Source organism: Sceloporus undulatus, chromosome 3 (genome assembly GCF_019175285.1).
Source record: "Sceloporus undulatus isolate JIND9_A2432 ecotype Alabama chromosome 3, SceUnd_v1.1, whole genome shotgun sequence".
In the NCBI taxonomy this organism is placed as follows: Eukaryota; Metazoa; Chordata; class Lepidosauria; order Squamata; family Phrynosomatidae; genus Sceloporus; species Sceloporus undulatus.
The window spans coordinates 146,742,620-146,763,698 of NC_056524.1; the positions used below are offsets into that span (position 1 = coordinate 146,742,620).

Sequence of the window (21,079 nt, forward strand, 5' to 3'; positions counted from 1 at the left end):
CCATCCTGCTGGGGACTTCTGCCTGTTCTCCAGGATTTTCAAAGATTGTTGCCAATGGCTCAGATATTACATGGGCAAGTTCGTTTAGTAGCCTTGGATGTACTCATACTGGTCCGGGGGTTATAATTCCCTTTGAGGTTAAACAGGTATTCCCTGTACTATCTCTTTACTTAGTCGTGCGAAATTCATCTTTCCGGTCCGAAGCTGCCATTAGCCTCAAGTTGAGAACGCCGTGGCCGTTTCTGATAAGAACGGAGGCAAAAAAGGTGTTGAGTAGTTCGGGCCTTTTCCTCTGCCCCGGTTACTTTTTCCATCCGGTGTTACAGATTGGAATTGGGTAAATAAAAAGCAGTTCAGAAGGTTCGCTTTCTAAACGGCATCCGTCCTGCAGAATAACCAGTTTGGCCCATTTTAACTCTACCAATACCCCCTGGTTCATGCTTTTGGAATTCCTGGGAACTGTAGTTTTGAGCGGCATCAAAAGGCAAAGGTTATACCTCTTTCCCTTATGATATTGAACCCTTTGCTTGATGAAGGAGACAGTGGAAGCGTCAAACCTTGCACCATCTATTTTGGTGTCTTTTGGTTGCAATAAATAATAATATAATAATAATAAAATATAATATAGGCTTTATTTACTCACGGTAAATAAATAAATAAATGATAAATAAACACATCACTAGAGTTTTTGTAGGTGGTTTAGGGGCTGTGTGGCCATGTTCTGGAACAATTTAATTCTTGATGTTTTTCTTTCTGCAGCTGTGCGGGTTTTGTCATAGAAGGTATCACTGGCAGGATACAGGCTGGCCCAAAGGGGCGTCATCCCTTCCACCCTGGTTTGCGGCGGCGAGGGAGCTGCGCGGACAAAGCATGCAGCTCCATCGCGCAGCAAATGAAACCCCGCAAAAGAGGGTTCTTAGGCGTGATGGTGATGCCAACAAGGTCCAAAGGTGCACTTGCTGCGTCACAGGGGCCCGAGATTGCAGACACTATGACGTACGCATGTCAAAAATGCGGTGCCCATATGTACAGGGGGGCGCATCCCTTTTGATCCCTTGTCACGTGCGGGGGTGAGGGCATCTGAAACCCCTCCATCACATGTCATGACGGTGACCCATAGGCCTTCTAGCCGCACCCCACTAGTTATTCAACCCACCGTTTTATTCTGTTGTGGGGTGCGTTTTTACCTGTTGGCTGTCTGGGCTACCCCTGCATATGCTTCTAGAGGCGGAGGTGGGAGTCCCGCTTATCTCATCTGTTTTGGGAGCTCCTCCCTCCCCTTTTCCCTCCATACAAAAAGTGAAAGAATGGGAGTAGAACCACCTTTGCCAAGTTCGCTCGCAGCACTAGATTCGAAACATTAGTCCTAATTTTGGCATTGGCAGAAATAATGCAGTTTGACAACTGCTTTAACTCTGCCATGGCGTGTGCGATGGAAATCTGGCTTTTGTTAATTTTGGTGAGGTAATGGTTAGCTGTAGTCTCACAGAGCTCCTGTGTGACAACCATAGTCCATTTTTTTTAGTCTGGAATATCAGATACAAGAGATCTTGTAGCACCTTTGAGAATAATTGGTGTGAAAGAGGTTGTAAAAGAAACTTTAGTTGACTTTGCATCTGAGGAAGTAATGAAGTCTACAAAAGCTTATGCTACAACCCTTTCCCACAGTTTCAACACGGCTAAAAGTCCCATTGAGGATTGCTACTCTCATTGCTACTTGGGAGCATTCCTTTGCCTAAAGTGAAAAACAAAAGAGGTGGGAAGCTGCCCAGGAAAAGAAATTAAGGGTTTACCTGCTGTTGAAAAATTTGTCCTTTTCACCTCAGTGCTCCATAGTCCATGGAAATTGCTCCCTGAACAAGTGAAGATTGCGCCGAACCCCTTCCTTGTTTTAAATCTGAATTAAAAACTTGTTTTCCTATGTTTTTAGAATTTTTAGCTTAGATTGTTTTTTAATAACCTCTTGTAATTTCAATTACCAGGGAGTTTATAAGAGTGGATATTACATATTATAGCTCACTTTGGTATTACAATAGTTTATGTTTTCTAGCTTATGTTCCTCCTGTATATCTATGTTTACGAACGCGCAGGGAGTAGAGTGGTGCGAGTGTTGGAATGCCACTCAAGAGCAGGGTTGCAAATACTCACTTGGCCTGGAACCCCCTGGGGTGAGGACCTTGGGCAAGCACACTACTCTCACCTCAGGGGAAGGCAATGCAAACCCTTTGCTGACCAAATCTTGCCAGAAGTCCCATGATTAGGTTTTCCTTAAAAAAAAGGATCACCATAAGTTTGGAAAGGGCTTAAGGCACACAAACACACACATTAGAGACTCTGTTCAGAACTGTAATTAAAGAATAAAAGGAATGCTCATGCTGTGAGGAAAGAGTGACATAATGTCCATAGAAATTAGCAGAGAGTTGTGGTGTGGGTTGACCTTTGGAATAGGACACTGGAAACCAGGTTGGAACTGCGCATCTGCAATGGAACCACACTAGTAACCCTGGGCAGTCCACTCTACTCAGTCTCAACAAGAGGAAGGGACAAACTAGCTAGGTAGGTAGTGCTGAGAGGAGAAAGGAGGGGAGAAAGAGAATGTGAAGAGGTATGGTGAGGGCATGAGCCCGAAGGGCCAAATATTTACAGTGTGAGGGAGTGGAGAAGCGGGACAAGCAGTAAATAGTGCAGGAACAGTCGGTGTGGCAATCAGTAATGAACTGGACTAACTTAATTTTTCCTTACACGACAATTCTGAGATTGGAAGATCGGAAGGTTGGCAATTTGAGGCCCAAGTGCCACATGCTGGGGTAGGAGCTCCGGTCACTTCCCAGCGTCTGCCCAACCGGCAGTTCGAAAGCTTGCAAAGGCAAGTAGAGTAATCGGTACCAAACTTTGGGGGGAAGGTCCGGTGTTTGGTGCAGTCATGCCTGGCCACCTGACACTGGAGTTTTTTCCATTGGACAATGCGTGGCTCTTCGACTTAGTAACAGAGATGAGCACCGCCCCCTTACATTTGGACACAACCAGACATTCATATCAGGGGCTACCTTACCTTACTATACACCAATTTGGTATTCTAATACTTTAGCATTCTGACTTCACCCTTAAAGAACCCGCGGGCTTTGGGCTTGTGATCAGGAGATTATGAAAACCTTTTTTCCCAGATAAAAGGAACTGCAGACTGGCGCGCTCTTATGTCTTGTGGGGTGCTCAACCAGTCTGTGCAGGGACGGCCCCTGTGGCCGTGGATCCTCAAGCTCCTTGTGCTTTCGGCACATGCCGCCTGTGATGGCCCTGAGGCCTGCTATATGGTCAAGGTAATGTGATTGTGGCAGGCCGTCTATGTTCTACAGAAGGAAGCTGGTAAAAATCTCCAAAATGATAATGAAGAATTAGAATTGGGGATGAGGAACGTTTTAAAATGAAAAGAAGTGCAGGGTTGACGGAAAATAGGCATGATTATTTTTCCAGTAGTGGTATATCTAGAGGGAAGGTAGTGGGAATCTGCATCTATGCTTCAATATATAACCTCAGGTGGTTCAATGTTCTGTTGGATCCTTAAGATTCAGGAGTAACATATTTTTAAAGGTAAAAAAACCCACTGAAGTTGGATTATATATGTGTGGTGTGTTAGTGTGGGGAGCTGGGAGCTGCCCCCGTCATCCCTTCCTTCCTGAGAGAAAAAGCGTTTGTTGTCGTTCCTGTGGCCAAGCTGGAGAAAGGATGTGCTGATGGCAAACATTCTTTAACATTTATACAATGTTTAGAAGGAAGGGGGGCACCAGGTTTTAAATCGGAGGAAGGTGGAAATGGCATGTATTAGGTGAAAAGGGGTTCTCCACTCTCTAAACCTACTTTCCTTACGTTATTAGAGATACAGAAGCACTAAGAGCCTTTTATTCACTGAATTATGCTGATATTGTATGTGAAAAACACATCTTTAAACTGAAAAAGGGTTAGTGAATAAATTGGTTAATACAAAATTTCGTTTCAAAGGAATTTATGGGCCCAATACAAATTTCCTCTTTCGCACAGATCGTCCATATGTTTGCTCCTGTCCCCTTCAAATGGGAGGAAAAATCAGTATACCTTGCTTCTCTTTGTGAAGCTGCTGCTGTGTGCATTTAGTGCAGAGGCAGGAAAGGCACAGGCATTTTGTGTGCTATTTGAGAGACAAACTCATCCATTAGAAAGAAATTGAAAATGGCTGGGTTTTTCTGGACAGGGCTTTATAAGCAGTGGACCGTATTATAAGACAGTAAGACCCGTTGGTTCCGGGGGACTCCTGTGGGATAATCGAAATCCAGTGGAGGTTCAACAGATTTGACAGAACTCATCAAGGTGCTTTTTTATTTAAGCCTGGCTTTCTGATTAGGCAGACCAAGGCATTCACAACAAAATACCCAAACAAAACAGACCGGTGGAGGCTTGAAGAGGGTAAAACCTGGCTAACCCGATCTGGAAGGATGGGAAATGGGGAGGTGGAGGAGTGGGACAAGCAGTGTGGGGGAGTAAATATACCAGCTGGGAAGGGAATTTAAAATGGTGCAAGTTCTTTTTGGAAGGACAGGAAAACGGGAGTTAGGAGATCTATGCGGGAAAGGTGGAAATCCACACCTTCACCAATAACCAACAACAGCAACGTGCTTAAAAGGCAGTGAAGTTATTGTAGATAGATGAATAGTGGTCCAGACAGACTTGTGAGAGTGAACTCGAAGCTCAAACACAACCTCAGTTAAAAGTAATCTTGGCCGGCCCCACCTTTTCCCGGCTCTCCTCCCGCCTTCTACGCCCCACCTTCCCCCTCCTGTGTACTTCCCAGGCTAAGCCGGGCTTGAGAAACCAGGTTGACCCTTGGGCCTTTGCAAGATTCTTCACTAATTAAACAATACATTCAAATTACCAGCCGGCTTTATGGGCGGCAAAAGCGACAACCCCATCCCCCCTTAGCAGCAACTGGTAGCATAACTGGCTCTAAAGCAATTACAACATTAATTAACAGAACCCAAAGTGAACTTGTGAATATGGATCATATTGCTTTTGGATTTCTGACAAAAGGGGCATGTTGGGTGGAGAAATGGAGGAGGGGCTTGGGCGGTTTAATAGGACGCTGTAGCATGCTTGTTTGAGACTTAGAAATTTCACAGTTTTTGTCCATTTTCATAGGAGTCCTGTGGCCTGGTAAATCTGTGAATGTGGAGGGCTGAATGTATAAAATAAGAAAAATGTATCCTAAATCCTAATCATATGTGTGTAACTGCGAGCGGATTCTTTTATTATCATCTAAAGGAGGAGTGATTGAAATTTCTCGTGGATTGGGGCGAAGACTTTAGATCTTTCTGCTTTTAAAGTTTCGCACATTTCAAGCCAGCTGGAGAGGCCCCTGCACACTCTGTGGTACTTTGGAAAGGGCTTTCACCGCCACCGCTGGGGGCCGTATCCCAAACAGTGAACCCGCACTTTATGAAAGGGCATGGGGAGCCAAGCAAGAGAGCTGAGCATACCAGGCCCTCTATCCGACCCTAACCTGAAAATACAGAATGCGAAATCGAAGTCGGGGGAGGGGGGTGAAGTCACACCAAGGTTTTAGCAACAGCATCACCCTGCCTGTTCATGAATGTGATAGCTATTTAATGTGGCCTTAGCCTCCTCCAATGGTAACCCGCCCTCCGCCCTTGTTTCTCGGTTCTGATCCTATCTTTTATCATCAACGAAGGGATATCTGTTGAGAGAATAGATTTGAATGCTGTGAGAAGTGCCTGCTGATTAGAGATGTTTAATAATGGATGTGCCCACAAACGCAAAGTGAAGTTACGATAAGAAGCAATTCAGTGGGCACCGCTGGGGCCAGCACGAAATAATTTTCAGGGGTCAATTGTGTTGCATTATGACTTGAATAGCTCTTATAGTTTTCACCACTGGTTGTGGTTGATGTCACACGATTGCTGCAAAGGTTAAATGTAAAATAAGGTTGTCAGTTCTGCACTCTGAAGAATACAGAATCTAACGAGTAGAACAGCTTTATTCATCGCGAAGGTAAGTGTCGAGTACACTCACTGTCCTAGGAGTTTATCACATCCCCCCAAAAAGCGACTGTACCCCTGGAAGGAGGAGTCATTTACGGGAATGCAGCGGGTATTACATCACAGGAAAATATATGATAATAAACATTTAGTGATATCCACCCCACTCAACCATAACCCCATAAACCACCGCCTTTCCACAGAAGTCAAAGTGATCAAAGTGGTTTACAAAATTACAGTTACAAAATTACAAAACACATAGAATACATAAAAGATTAAGGAAACAAAATCCATAAACAAATACAATAACAAAGAAAATAAAAACATATTTAACCCCTTTCCCAGTCCCTCAACACAGCAGGTTAAAATGGCAAAAAATAAAAAATACCTAGTAATTATAACGATAAAATTAACAAAGCAAAATACAAAAAAGTAATAGAGTAAAAACAAGTGAAAAGAAAACAATCCCCATTCTCAATCCCTCATTTCAATCCTAAAATCCAATATAAACTATACAAAAGAAGGGGGAAAAAAAGAGGGGGGGAGACAAGACCCCTCCTTAAATCCAGGAGCTGAGGCATGAGTGGAGCCCAGGTGGAAGGAAGGCAGCAAACACTCACTCAGCCCAGCGTTCAATGGCAGATGCCAGTGAATGCCACCAATGTGACTCCATCCCAACTAAATCCCTGTTCCCAGCTGTGCTCAGCTGGCCAATTTGCAAAGCTGGGAGCTTCCCATTTTTGCAAAGTGAGGGATGGGCTAAGAGTGGCTGGTAGCTGGGATTTAGCCAGGATGCAGTTGCCCAGTGGCATTGGCGGCATTTCCCCTGAGATAATACCCAACTGCATTCTGTAAGCGACTCTATCCCACCAGGAGTAAGTTGCTTTTTGAGGGGATGTGATAAACTCCTTAGTGTTTTCTCATTTTTTTTCACAAAATAAAAGCAGCGCACACCTTACAGTTGAACTAAGGGTTTGATTTAATATCTCATACTAAAACCCTTGCATTGCTTAATAGAAGATTGTTTAGGAAATTTCAAAGAGACAGAGTGGGTGAAGTGTAGCTCTTCAAATATGGTTGAACTGCAATTCCCATCAGCTCTAGTGAGGATAGCCAAGGGTGAAGAATGCTGGGAGTTATTGCAGGCCAACTGTAGGGCATTGCTCAACCTTGTAGTAGGAAAAAAAAAACATATTGTAAGAGGATGAAATGGGCTGCATATGAAAAATAAGATTACCAGGGCAGCTTTTTTACAAAAGTCCATCCCTCACAAATATTTTGTCCCAATCAAAAACTAGATTATTATTATTATTATTATTATTATTATTATTAACCTTTATTTATGAAGCACTGTAAATTTACACAGTGCTGTACATGCAATCTTTTTAGTTAGACAGTTAGATGAAAGCATGCTCTGTCCTTTTGAAAACCTAAGAGGTAGATTATAGTTAAAACTTGTGTTAAGAACAGTCCATGCAAAGTTGTGTTGGCCTGATGAAGAGTAAAATATGCCAAATTTAAAATGATGGAGACATGATGTTTACTAGCGACATCTAGTGGTGGGAGCAGTGTCTAGTAACTTCATAATCTTATAGCACTCATATGGAAGCTACTGAAAAGCAACTTCCCATCCAGCACAGGATTTGATATGATATGAACAATGTTTCCAAAAAGTATTTCCTCCTTTGCATCAGCTCATATATATGCAGCATCTCCACATCTGTTGATCAATGGTGTTGTTAGGACAGTGGGAATGCATTTTTGGATCACTGTACAAATGTTACACTTGCCAGGTGAAGTATCACAACTACAGGAAAGTGTTTTTATGACTTCCAAATATAGGATGTAGTAGTTAAATCAGTCTCCTTGCATCTCATTCAGATTATTTATTTGATTAGCATTATGTTTTCTTTAGTAAAACAAAACCTTGTTTGTTTGCTCAGGTTAGGAAGAAAAACTACTAGGGCCATGCACACATTATTCATTGAAAAATACTTTAGTCCTTTCAAGTTACATTATGCCTTGTAATTAGAGTTACAATATTCTTACAGGAATACAGACAACAGATGGTCACACTGTGTAGCAACAGTCACAGAAGAAACAGCTCTTAACATCACTGCTGCATTGGACTAGAGACAATTAAACATCACACGAGATCAACCACTGCAGGGATAGGAGGGCATGGCAGATTATCACTTCTGAACTGTTCACCAACCTTGTTGGTCCACGTGCATGCCATCTTAACTTCAAGATGTTACTCTATTGACTTGTATTGAATTAGTACAGACAACATATGTACAGAACTTATCAAGGTGCTTTAAGATGGTAGTGGCATTTATTTATTTTATTTATATCCTGTCTTTCTCGTTATGCAGGACCAAGGGCATGCACAAACAAAATACCCAAACAGAGAACAGATCTTATGTTAGGATTCCAACAGGGGCTAAGGTCAGAAAAAATACAAAGAAGTTCCATGACAGGCGATAGCTGTGAATCCAGCCCTCAGGTGCAAAGGCTTTTGTGCGTAGCTTTGGATTTGACTTTGGACTCCACTGGGAAACAAAAAAGACCAAAGCCAACAACCATGAAGTTGAACCCATCAGAGTGATAAGAGTGGACCAGTCAAGAGCATTTGGGTAAAAATAAACGGAGAAAGAAATGAAAGCAGTATTGTGGTAGGACAAGTCACTAAAGCAAGAAGCAACTGGGAAGGAGCGGGGGATGATGCTTTTCAGAAATCGCAAAGATGCAAGCATTAGTAGTTATGGGGGTTACTTCAGTTACCATGATTTCTGCTAGGAAACTATGTAAAAGGTAGAGGAAGGCAATCAGCAATCCTGGACTTGACCCTAAGCAATAGGGAGGAGAAATCACTTGAATCCAAGTAGTCAATACTTAGGGGGAAATAGCATGTAATGCTAGATTTCACTGCTGTGGGACATGGCAAAGAAGAATACATTCAAACACAGTCCATGGATTTCAGGGAAGTGGGTTTTATAAAGCTCAGGGAAATGTTGGGTGGAATCCAAGGCTAGAGTTGCTAAAGAAAAAAGGCAGTCAGGAAGAGTGGGAGTTCATGAAGGTGTTTCCTTTCTCCCACTGTCATTGCCTCTTCTGTATGTTTCATGTCTTGCTTAGATGGTAAGTTTGAGCTCTGGAAACTGTCAAGTCAACAGTTTGGAAGATGCTCTGGGAGCCTTTTTGGCTGAAGGGTGAGGAATAAACATTATAAATAAATAAACATAGAACAATCACAAACAATCCAAGTAGAAAACTGCAAAACATCTGAAAAAGCAAACTCAGAGGGGAAGTGAAAATAAAAGAAGAGCACGTATAAAGAATAGAAGGAAAGATTACTCACCAAGGAAGTGTACAGATGTGCAATTCAAGTTTTCAGGGTAATGCGAGGAAAGTTAAAAGTCAGACTGAACTGAGACAGGCTATGAAAGCAAGAAGGGTTTTTTCATATACATTTGAAGAGAATGACCAAGGAAAAAGTGAGGTCACTACAGTACTTAGTAAGAATGGTAAAATGCTAACAACAAAAAGACAGAACTACTCAATGCCTGTTTTGTGTCAGCTCCTCCCCTTGAAAAAGAGAGAATTGAGTGCATCCATTCATCAGTAGAGACCTTGGTAAAGGGATACAGATTGCAAATAAATATAAGGAGCTAGTCAGGAATTAACCTAATTGAGTTCAGATCCACAAGACCAGATGAACTACATCTTAGGGTGTATCCTTACTACTGTTTTAAAGCAGTTTGACACCACTTTAACTACCCTGCCTTTTAACCTACAGAATCCTGGGATTTCTAGTTTGATGAGGCACTAGAGTTCTGACAGACCAGGCTGAATACCAGTGTGGTATAATGGTTTAAGTATTGGACTATGACTCTGGAGTTCAGGGTTTGATTCCTCACTTGGCCATGGAAACTCACTGGATGATCTTGGGCAGGAGTAGGCAACCTTTTTGAGCCGGGGGCCGGGTTGCTGTCCCTCAGACAACTGGGGGGCCGAACTCAAAATGGTGCCCGGAGCGGCACGGAAGCTGCGTCGGGGGTGGCAATCGGCGGCAGGACCGGGCTGAGGCCGGTCCCAAGGCCTCGCCGAGACGGATCCAGCCTGCGGGCCGTAGGTTGCCAACCCCTGATCTTGGGCAAGTTATACACTCTCAGCCCAGAACATCCAGAATAATAAGGTTCGACTTAAGGTTGCCATAAGTCAGAAATGACTTAAAGACACACAACAACCAACTCCCTCTATTGTTGGAGATGATATATAACCATTTTGACTAGTAGCCACTAATTTAACTGATCTTTTAAAACTGTCCAAGTTGGATCCATTAGCATGTCATGTAGCAGTAAATTCCATTTTAACTTGCTGTTTGAAAAAATCCTTCATTTTATCTCCATTGGATTTCCCACAATTCAGCATGGGTTGATGACTACATGTCTAGTATAAAAGAAGAAAAGCTGCTCTTGCATTACAAGTGCATTGTTATTGGTTGGTTTAAGGGGGCAAGCATGCAGAATTGTGCTTTCTGAAGCAAATGCACATATCAGTTTTACCTACATCCTGTAAATTACTGTACATCTTAGGTATTTTTACTCAATGAGATATATAAGACTGCAAGGCCTGCAGGAAATGTTCTTTTTGATATAGTAAGTCCTATTGGAGAGCTAGTGTGGTAGAGTGGTTTGAGCATAGGACTATGACACTGGAGGACAGGGTTTGATTCCCAGCTTGGCCATGGAAACCCATTGGGTGACCTTAGGCAAGTCACTCTCTCTCAGGCTCCGAAGAAGGCAAAGGCAACCCCCCTCTGAACAACTTGTGAAGAAAACCCATGATAGGTTCACCTTAGGGTTGCCAAAAGTTGGAAATGACGTGAAGGTACACAACATCTCCTACAACCCATGCTGTTCTTAATCTACCATGAGATAAACATGGATGATGCACTTGAAGCTTTTTGATTTAAAGACTGTTCCCATTCCTGCCATAGCTTTGAGGGCTAGCAGAAAGTGATACTGTGAAAGTGGGCTAAGGTAGGAGAACATAAAATAGAGACTGGGCTGTTTAACTATTAGATAAAGAAGAGGGGGCAAGAAAGCCCATGACAGGGTCACTTTCGGGTTGACATAAGTCAGAAAGGCAACAACAGAAACAAAGATGGAAGCAGGTAGAGATGAAATATAGGGATGGGGGCAAGTAGAAATAGGTGAGATGGAGAAGGGGGCAGTTAAGATGAGGGGAGAATTCAAGGAATGTTTAAAGAACAAACAAAATGTTCATACACAAATACATAAAGAACCATCTTACAGCTTTGATGTTTTGAAACAGCCTGTTTTCAATGAATCTTTTGTTACCATTAATATTTCTGTTTGTGTGTCATTCAGTTGTGGATTTTATGAGGAAATCAGTAATGTATATACTGTACAAACTTGAACGCACAATAGAACACATTCATTGGTCTAGTGTTGTAGACAATTTAGGAAACCCAAATTATAAACACAAGGTGCAGCTTAAAGACTTCAGGGGCAAGTTAAGTGATAGGAACTCAGGTGTCTGTGTGATCAACCTGGTAGGAGTAACTGGGCATAAAGATGTTGAACATCACCTGGAGGCAATCCAATCTAATTTTAAGTTACTGAGTGCAAAGACCAAATCTATCATCCCCAGTATGAAGGTAAAACAGCTTCAGAAAGTACGACTCTGTATTCTTGAACAAAATAAAAAAAATCAATTCTGTTCTTACATTACATGAATATAATAGACTGGTAAATATTCTGAGGCAGAGCTGGCACGGTGAAGTAGTTTGAGTGTTGGAGTATGACTCTGGGAGAACATGATATGTATCCCTGCTCACCCATGGAATCCCACTGGATGGCCATGGGAAAGTCACCTTGAGGAAGGCAATGACAAATCTCCTCTGAATAAATCTTGCCAAGACAGTCCTGTGATCACTGTACATTGGAGTTGGTTTGAAGGGCCATAACAAAAAATGTATTGTGTGCACTGTGAAACAATTTCTTTTTCTGCTTCAAGGACTAGAAAAGGAGAATATATAAAATAGACAAGAAAGCATATTGAGCTTCCATCAAGGGCAGCGGATTGCCACTATATGTACACGTATCAAAATACATAACATATAACGAGGTACCTATTTTTTTACTTGTGTACACGTGGTGAGAAACTCTTGCCTGCCTCAAATGCAGGCTTACATGTATGTTTCTTTTGTCTATTACAAACAATCCCTTGGTCTGTTTCTTGAAGTATCTGTGACAGATATTTTTACAGCTTCCATTATAGTCCAGTCCACTTAATATGTTGTAATATACAGTATTGACATGCTTATCGTACACTGAATTGAAGCCCACACATATATGCATTTTGTGTAAAGTGGTAATTCTATACCTTGAGGCTTCTGGTCTGGGGTCAGTTTGAAACATACAGAAGCCAGCTGTAAAACTGGTTTTCAAGACCGAAAACACTCCCAAATCCTAAAGGCTTTATTTTTCCTGTTCTATCAAGAGGATCCCATATAGCCAAATGAGTAAATTTGGTTGTGGTATTTGCCTTTTTCTTTTGGGGTTCAAATTTGCCATGACATCAAGATTTTTAAACCCACGAGACTGGCTAGGTCTCATTCATTGCAAAAAGTAGACAGAGGGCTGACACAATCTACATGAGAATCAAAATTTAGGAAGAGTGTGGGTTCATTACATCCCTCTGTACCCTTTTACTACTAAACATTCTTCCTTTTTTTGCTCCATTTTTTTAAAATGACATGTCCTCAAAAATTAGTCTCTCTCTCTCTCTCTCTTTGTGTGTGTGTGTGTGTATGTATGTGTTCAGCAGAAAAATCGGTACAGTATCTGTAGCTGCTTTTGATGATGAAAGACAAGCAATTCCTATGATTTAGAACTACAGTTAATGTCCTATTAGCCTAACCATAGTGAGATAGCAGGGATGGTAATCAGTACTGGGAGTTTGCAGGATATTTTAGATGTTCATATTAGGTTGTAGCTGGACGTTTGTGGGCAACTGAGAGCCTATCAGCTCTGTCTTGGACAGGTTGGGGTAAACAGCACTGCTGGTACCCAAATAATTCATTCGGATGTTCTCCTGTCGAGAGGCTGCCTCCACTCCACCTTCTTTCTTGATGACTCCTCCAGTTTTCTGAGGGACCTGACTTTTGTTATTGACATGTTCATCCTGCAGACAAGGGGAGAGTGAGATTCATTCAGAACCTTAAAAAAGAAAATGGGAGAAGGGACTAGCATGTTTTGCTATGCTGTTCTTTAGAAACAGTAATAAATGGAAAACATGAAACCTCCCACCTGCTACTATCCAAGGCTCTCCCTTCTTCAGGTTATTCCACTTTTGTGGGTTGTATGGGTTGCAACCAGGGAAAAAGATAATCTTCACTGAGTACAAGATATCTATGTGCAGTGTGTCTTGTTTTAAGAAAGAACTGTGCTTGGAATAGTGTTTGGAGATGGCCTCCCCCTCCCCCTCCCCCATCTGGTGCACAGACAATTCTTAATACCTAAAATTGTAAGTTACACAGTAAATGGAGAGGGAGTATCCAGTGCTTTCAAAAGCATCTGGATCAGGCCTTTGTTGGAGACACAATACTGAGCTCAGGGCGCTTTACAGACTGCCCAAAAAGGGTGGTGTGCTGGCGCCATCATTTGCTGCACGGAGGAGCCCCAGCGGCCAAACTGTGCGACTCCTCTGCGCAACAAAAAGAAGCTGCAAAATGCAGCTTCTTGCAGCGCCCTTATGATGCCGCAAGGCACCAATGGTGCACTTGCAGCATCATAATGGCACCGAGATGTGCGGACGCTGAGTGTCCGCTACGTCAAAATGGTGGCGCCCATGTAGAATGGGTGCCACCATTTTGTGGGCACTCAGTGCTTACTAGGGTTAGGGGCGTCTGGAAAGGACGCCCCTTTCTAACCCTTGTACGTGCCACGCACATACTTTCCGCCTATGCAGAACGAGCCCAGTATACCATTCGGTGCCTGACTGAACGGCCCTCTTCTCAATAGCATTTCAGTGCCATTTCAGTTTCATTTCAATTCCCTACAGCTTTCAAACATTTCTAGTTTTCAGGTACTTTCCATCAAAGCAGGTGCTAGTTTTCCCTGGATCAGAGCCCAGCCGGCTTTCCTCCCTTGTTTGAATTGATGCATGCTAATTAGTCACTACTCCATTTAAAGACTAAACTCCACAGATCAACTGTGCATTCTCTCCAGCATTTCACAGATGAAATCCAGGATAGATGTGGCCAAGCAACATCAGGGGATGATCAAGATGGTAAAATCATTAATGTGGAAGAACACACAAGCTAGTAGAGGCTGTAGCAGTTTTCTTTTGCATGAGCCTACTGGGAAGGCCAAAATTCTGCACCATTCTCTGCCTTCCCCCCAGCTGAATTAATTGAGTGCCAGCTACTTTTGCTCTTTGAACTCAGGGATTATTCAGAACTTTTTTTTTAAGCACAATGATGCGATCAAATCATGATCACACTCACACAGTTTTGTTGTTCACACTATGGAACTGCACCTATGTGCATCTCTGCAAGTTTGGTTGCTCACATGTCCCAACATGCAAATAAAGGTGGAGTTGATGATGCAGATACATTCGAAGCACATTCAAGGAATTCAGAGTTTTATCCTGATTCTTCCTGGGGCTATTTGCATCAGTTATTCACACAGCTGAAGATGCAAAATCTTTAGAAAAACTCAGAAAAATGCCCGAGATTGATTATCTCATGTTAAATGGTTTTTTCCCGCCCAAACTTAAGCAAATGGCATTTGAAATGCACTGAACAACAAAGATCCAACCCAAGTGCTACCTGAGTTTTATTCAAACAAGCGGTGAAAATAATCACACAGTGAAAGAATTCAGGTCGGTCACTGAGATTATCAGACAGGAAAAAGCGGGAGTAAAGGCATACTCCCAGCAAATCATGCAATTGGCTTAAGATTTCAGACAATATCACACTTTCCGACTTATCCCATGGAACATCAGAATCTACACAAACACCATTCCTGGGACTTTCTGTGATGGTTTGTTGCTGAAAGCATTCTCAATCTTCTGTAATAAGTCCTGGATGAACATGAAAGGAGCCTGGGGGCAGTGTGAAATGCCTGTACTGCAGCTATTCACTCAAATCAAAACCACAAGGTTGCGAGTTCAAGACCGCAAAGGCCCAACTCGACTCAGCTTGCATCCTTCCGAGGTCACTAAAATGTACCCAGACTGTGGGGGCAAATTAGCTTACTTGCTGTTCAACGCTATGTTTTGGATAGCGGTATATAAATAAAACAAATTATTATATATTATGTATTATTATTATTAATTATGTGTCTGAAAAATACAGCGCAATTGTGTGATTAGTCAGGAGTATGCCTTTTACTCCTGGCTTTCCTCCCCATCTGATAATCTCCACTGTTGTTCATATGCACCCCGAATGCAGTGGTTAGTTTTTTGGGGATGGGGCTACCCAGGATTAATTGAGACTGGGTCGTTTCCCAAGTTTTTTTTTTTAATTGCATCATCGGCAGTGTGAATAATGAGGTGAACAGACTCAGATTAAACTCAGCATACCTTGAATGCATTTTGAATACTTCACATTGCAACTCTTGGTGTGGGGACAAAGCTCACCTGGCTGGTTTATAAGAGGCGCTTTTGCTATTCCTCTTTTCCCTGCACACTGTTTGTATAGTCTGGCTCTCAGCGGCTTCCCGGAGGAAAGCGGCATCTTCAGCTCCCCGCCCCCCCCCCCGACTGCAGAGGCTGAGCACAGCCCAGTAACGAGGGACCCCTTACCCTGCCTTAGCTGCTGCTCTTGCCTGACACAAAGTGATGCGATTGATTCCATTCTACGTGTGAATAACAAACCTGGAATGCATGAGTGAGGTTATCCTGGTTCCTGCAAAAAATGATGTGTGAATGACCCCCAGATTATTTTTACTGTCTGAATACCCCTCAGCAGCAGCAACTGAAAAAGCTGAGGACAAAGGGGAAAGTGGGACGTTGAGAAAGAAACAGGGATATTTAAAAGCAGTTGAAATACTGTGATGACTGAATCCAATCAGGACTGCTCTGCTGAACTGGGACAATTGTGGTATGACTGTTGAATGTGTAAAAAAAATTATTCAGAAGTGAAGTCTTTGTTCTCTCCTTTTGGCTGTTGATATCCGTGGTTTGATGGGGGTACGATCTTGGTGAGAGGCGGGAAATACAAATAAACTCTATTATTATAATTATATTATTATTACCACAAATCACTGCGGTCAGCCTAAGGCCAGCTACTTTGCTTTGGCTATGAAAAGTCTACTTAGAGGCCATTCAGCTACCATTTACCCCAATCAGATGATCTTTGCACATGAAGTTCATTTGCCCCCAAATCTCTCACATCGATGCGAGGCTCACACTTTCGTGGCAATGCCCCTTGTTCGCGTCATTGGAATTGGAGGGGAAAGCCGTCTCTTTTGAAAAAAAAAGCTGGTTCTGTAAGATAAACTTGCCCCTGATCTGAATCGGGGGCAGTTCATGGGAGGAATTTAGGTTGGAGGGGCATTGGGCAGGGCATTCCTCCCCTTCATCGGGGCAAGAGGAAGGAGCTGGAGGAGGATGAAAAAAGGGGAATAGGGTGACAGAGGCAAAGGGTGAGCAGGCCAAAAGGGGAATCGGGGTGACTGACAGGGGATGCAAAGGGCAGTCAGAGGAGGGCAGAGTGGGGGGAATGGAGAAAGTGACAGAGGAACGGAGCCAGGGGAAGAAGGGGGCCATGAGGCATTCTATAACGGAGCAGAGAGGAGAAGAAGGAGCAGAATGAAGGGTCAGTTCAGCAGGTCAGAACTCCACAGGACGAGCAAGCCTCCCTCTCACACCAGGCAGCTTTCCCTTTTTTATTTTCATTTTAAAAAAATTATTTTTGACAAAAAATTGTGCATGTTTTTGTCAATAGGTAGATAATATATAGAGAACATAAGCAGGATGAAGGTTCATTCAGGGCAGTCAGAGGGAGGCCACAGGGGAGCAAGCCTCCCTCACACCAGGCAGCTTTCCTTTTTTTAAATTTTTTTTTAAAATTATTTTTGGCATTATGCGCTGTTTTTGCTTCAGGTAGAATATATTTAGATAGAATGTGGCTAGCTGCTTGTTCAATTTCCCTTTCATTTCCTTGCTTCCAACAGCAAGGCACTTTGCAAAAGCCTTTTTCTATGTGAATGCAATGCGAATGTTACAAAACGTTTTCCTTTCCAATTTGGCAAATTGATACAGAATGCTTTTGCTATTGTCTCTCTCTAGGAATTCAGGGTAGCCTAGGGAAGCGATATGCATGGCTTCCTTTTCTGCATTTCGAGGTGATTTTTATATTATTATTATTATTATTATTATTTATACTATACTACTACTACTTCTACTGTGGCATGAGGCATTCTGGGTGGCAAGGAGGGAGGATGCAGGATGAGAGAGCATTAGCTTGCATTTGGGGGTTGAAAACTGGGCCAAGGGAAGATCATACCTGCACTGACCCAAATACCCACAAAACACACACACACACACACACACACACACACACAACAGAGGAGGTTTTTAATTTGACAGCATCTGCGCAATACTGGTGCCTGGGATTTTTTTAAAAGGAGGGGAAGCACACTTCCGATGGGCCAATGAGTGCAGAGAACGTCACCTATGATGACTGGACTAAATTTGATTGACAGCAACTTTAACTCACTGTTCTCCAAGAGGGTATTCAGGGTTAAAAACCTGATTTGGTAATCAGCACTTGCTTCCAGAGGGTTGGGAGGGGGAAACGAAGCTTCCAGTTCCTTCCAGTGCAAAAGGTCAGTCTGAATGGGCCCTTAGAGAACAAGATTTAGAAGGGATCTTGGAGGTTATTCAAATTCAACCTCCTCCTTGTGTAAGAACAGTACACAGAATGCAGTTACAGCAGGCCCCCCCCTTTTCTATCTAGCATCAATAGCTTCTCCCCTGGGTCATGTTCCTACTATTTGCTTCCTCTATGCCTCCAGTTTCACAACAAGGCCAGTCTTGGATAGATGTTGGCAATGGAATGCTCCCAACTGCAGTACCCCCGCTGTAAGAGTCGTGGAAGAATGCAAGAAAAATCTTAGAACACTCCTTCAAGTTATGACATTTGCAGCGGCAAGGAAACCCTGGGTCAGCTCTCTCGCTCTAACCTAATGTGGGTCTGTTAAAGCAGTAGTCTACATTAATAATAGTTGGTATACACTCATACAAGCTAGTAAGATAGAGATTATAAGTAATTCTAGATTTGGACAGTAATTACTAAACATTATTTTGAGAAATTTGATCAATTTCATTGGGCTAACACAACAGATAAGGGGATCCACATGGACAGGGCTGGCCCTACATTACAAAGAGAGAGGTGACCCCATCAGTGGCAGAATGGTGTGTCTTGACAGGGTTACTAATTGTCAGTATTTAATTTGTTAATATTGCATTTTAAGTTTAAACAAACAGTCCAACAAAGAGACACATGAAAGCATACGCAACTGGAACCACCTTCTGATTTTTTCTGAGTTGTCAGTTCTGATATCCAGACTGGCATGTGCCACATAGAATCATAGAATCATAGAATCATAGAGTTGGAAGAGACACTAGGGCCATCCAGTCCAACCCCCTGCCATGCAGGAAATCCAAATCAAAGCATCCCTGACAATGGCCATCCAGCCGCTGTTAAAGACCTCCAAGGAAGGAGACCTTTACACCCTCCGAGGGAGTGCTCCACTGTCGAACAGCCCTTCGGAAGGATTTCCTCCTAATGTTCAGGTGGAATCTCTCTTCCTGAGCTTGCATCCATTGTTCCGGTCCTGTTCTGGAGCAGCAGAAAACAAGCTTGCTCCCTCTTCAAATGCAGCTTTCAAATATTTAAACAGGGTATCATATCACCTCTTAACTTCTTTTCTCCAGGCAACATCCCCAGCTCCCTAGTCTTCCTCATAGGGCATGGTTTCCAACCCTTCACCATTTTTGTCGCCCTCTTTGGACACGCTCCAGTTTCCAATGTCCTTTCTGATTTTGGTGCCCAGAACTGGACACAATATTCTAGGTGGGGCCTGACCAGAGCAGAATACAGTGGCACATTACCCTTGATCTAGACACTATACTTCTATTGATGCAGCCTAAAATAGTGGCCTTTTTAGCTGCCAGCATCACACTGTTCTCACTTCATGTCAACTGGGCACTTGACTCCAAGATCTTTTCACACGTAGTTCATTCAGCCAGGTGTCACCCATCTATCTGTGCATTTTTATTTTCCGCCCAAGTGCAATACCTACATTTCTCCTTAGTTGATTCATTTTGTAGCTTTGGCCCACTTTCTAGTCTATTCAGTCATTTTGAATTTGACCTGTCCCTGGGTATTAGCTATTCCCCCTAATTTGGTGTCACTGCAAATTTGATAATATGCTCCAATTCTGTCATCCAGGTCATTGATAAAGATGTTGAATAGCACTGGGCCCAGGACAGAGCCCTGTGGGATCCCACTGGTCACTTTCTCCAGGATGAAAAGGAGCCATTGTTGAGCACCCTTTGGGTTTCGCGCCGTCCAACCAATTCAGATCCATGTAACAGTTCCTTTGTCTAGCCCACATTTTACAAGCTTGTGCAAGATGTCATGGGAAACCTTGTCAAAGCCTTAGTGAAATCAAGATATACTATATCAACAGCATTCCCTTCATCTACCAAGCTGGTAATTTTATCAAAGAAAGAGATTAGGTTTGTCTGGCATGACTTGTTTTTCTGAAACCCATGTTGACTTTTGGTGATTATGGCATTGCCTTTTAGATGTTCACAGACTCCTGTTTTAATGATCGGCTCCAGAATCTTTCCTGCTATTGATGTCAGACAACTGACGATAATTGTTGGGATCCTCTTTTTTTCCTTTTTTCCTTTTTGAGATGGGGACAACGTTTGCCCTCCTCCAGTCGCTGGTATCTCTCCTGTTTTGCAGGAGTTTTCAAAGATTATTGCCAATGCTCCGATATTACATCTGCCATTTTCTTTTAACCCTTGGATGGAGCTTCGGGTCCCGGAGACTTAATTCATTTAGTTTAATAAGGTGTTCCTCTACTATCTCTTTACTTATCTGTGCTGAAATCCCCTCTTCGTCCTCTGCTGCTCATTATCCTCAGGTTGAGCACCCTTTGCCTTTCTGAGAAGACGTGGCAAAGAAGGTGTTGGATAATTCTGCCTTTTCTCTTGTCCCTGTTACATTTTGCCATCTTCTCCACGCCGTGGCCCTACTGTTTCCTTCTTCTTCCTTTTGCTGCGGACAATCCAAAAAAGCCTTTTTATTGTTCTTAACCCTCTAGCAAGCCTGAGTTCATTCGGCGCTTTAGCTTTTTCTGACTTTACCCACAACATGCCTGCTATTTCTTGAATTCCTTTTTTGTGATTTCCCCCTTTTCCACTTCTTATACCTCCGTTCAAACTCAGCTCGGTTGAAAGTTCCTTATCATCCATCCTGGTTTCTTGAGACCATCCCGTTTTCTTTCCACTGGAACTGTTTGAAATTGGCTTCAGTATCTCTCTTTTGAAAACTCCCATCCGTCCTGAACGCCTTTATCTTTTAGTATTTCTGACCATGGAATCGCCCTCAATACTTCTCTAAGTTTACTGAAATCTGCTCTCCTAAAGTCTAGGATGCGTGTTCTGTGCCAAATCTAAACCCATACCAATATGATGGATGCTGGGCTCCTCCGCGCTGCAATGATGGCGGCGGCAGACCGCCTGTTTTGGGCAGTCTGTAACAGGCCAACATTTTTGGGAGATAATATTCTGTATTTTGATAATTTTGTCCCCATACAGAACAGACCAAAATAAAGCTGCTTTGGGTCACCTTTGGAGGTATGCTGTTTAAATGATGCATGTGTCCTAAGAGTACGGAAACCTCACCAAAGCCACGATCCAATCCTAAGGACTGGAGCACAGCTTTGGCGCAGCTTCTGGACTCTTAGGACACATGCATAATTTAACCAACATATCTC

At 42.8% G+C, this 21,079-nt stretch overlaps 1 protein-coding gene across 1 annotated transcript in view; it reads right to left on the minus strand.

The window, feature by feature from the left end:
- PKD2L1 (polycystin 2 like 1, transient receptor potential cation channel) overlaps window positions 1-21,079 on the minus strand; it is a 155,954-nt gene that overhangs the window by 83,959 nt on the left and 50,916 nt on the right. The window lies entirely within an intron of this gene.